Here is a 1,163-nt window from a genome sequence, read left to right as displayed (position 1 = left end):
ATATTATGGTACTAATATTTATTATAATACACTCAATTATTATAACGTTTGGTTGTCAAATAAAAATTTAAAATTAAATCAAATACAAATTACACCTTATATTGTTAATTGTTAATAATTCATAAAATATGATAAATTTTTTTAAACCCATAAATAGTGATGAAATAATGTTACACTTAAATAAAATAAAATACTATAATTCTTTTTATGAAAATAATTTGTCTAATTACATACTAAAAAAAACATGTAAAACCATTTCAGTACCATTGTCAATTATTTTCAACAAATCTCTATCAACAGGTAAATATCCACAAATTTCAAAAAATGTATTGTAATTCCCTTATTTAAGGCAGGTAACAAACTAGAGTATGGCAATTATAGGCCGATATCCATATCTCTAACATTATCAAAAATTTTTGAAAAATGTATAAAAACAGATTACTTGATTTTTTAAATAAAAAATGTTTCTTTTCCAAATGTCAATTTGGCTTCAGGCCTGGATTATCTACTATATACTATACTATCTACTATATAGATGCACTTTTTAAGGTAGACAACTTTGTTAAGAATAATATTGGTAATAATAATAAGGTAATGGGTATTTTTTTAGATGTACAGAAAGCTTTTGATAGTGTAAATCATAAGCTATTGATATTTAAATTAGAAAACGCAGGTATTCGTGGTTTACCTAATAATTTAATTAAATCCTTCTTAGGTGATAGAACTCAAAGAGTTTAACTAAATGATACATATAGTGATATTCTAGAAGTTTCTTGTGGTGTACCACGAGGCACAGTCCTAGGTCACTTATTATTTATAACTTTTATAAATGATCTCCTTAAAATCAATAATAATTTAAATACTGAAATTCTAAGCTTTGCTGATGATACTGCGATTTTATTATCTGAACGAACAACAGATAGTTTGTATTATGAAGCAAATAAAATCCTAAGTAATATTTATACCTGGTTTTGCAAAAATAAATTAAAACTAAACTTTTTGAAATCCAAATACATTCTGTTTAATCCACAAAAGTGTAATACCTTGAATACTAACAAATTAATAGTCCATTCACTAAAATGTGTCTCAGCTTTTAGCAATACATGTAAGTCGCAATCTGTTATTCTTGAAAATGTTAAGGAGCTAAAATACCTTGGCCTAAT

Source organism: Acyrthosiphon pisum, unplaced genomic scaffold, assembly GCF_005508785.2.
Source record: "Acyrthosiphon pisum isolate AL4f unplaced genomic scaffold, pea_aphid_22Mar2018_4r6ur Scaffold_21109;HRSCAF=23054, whole genome shotgun sequence".
Taxonomy (NCBI): Eukaryota; Metazoa; Arthropoda; class Insecta; order Hemiptera; family Aphididae; genus Acyrthosiphon; species Acyrthosiphon pisum.
This window is presented reverse-complemented; position numbering follows the sequence as displayed.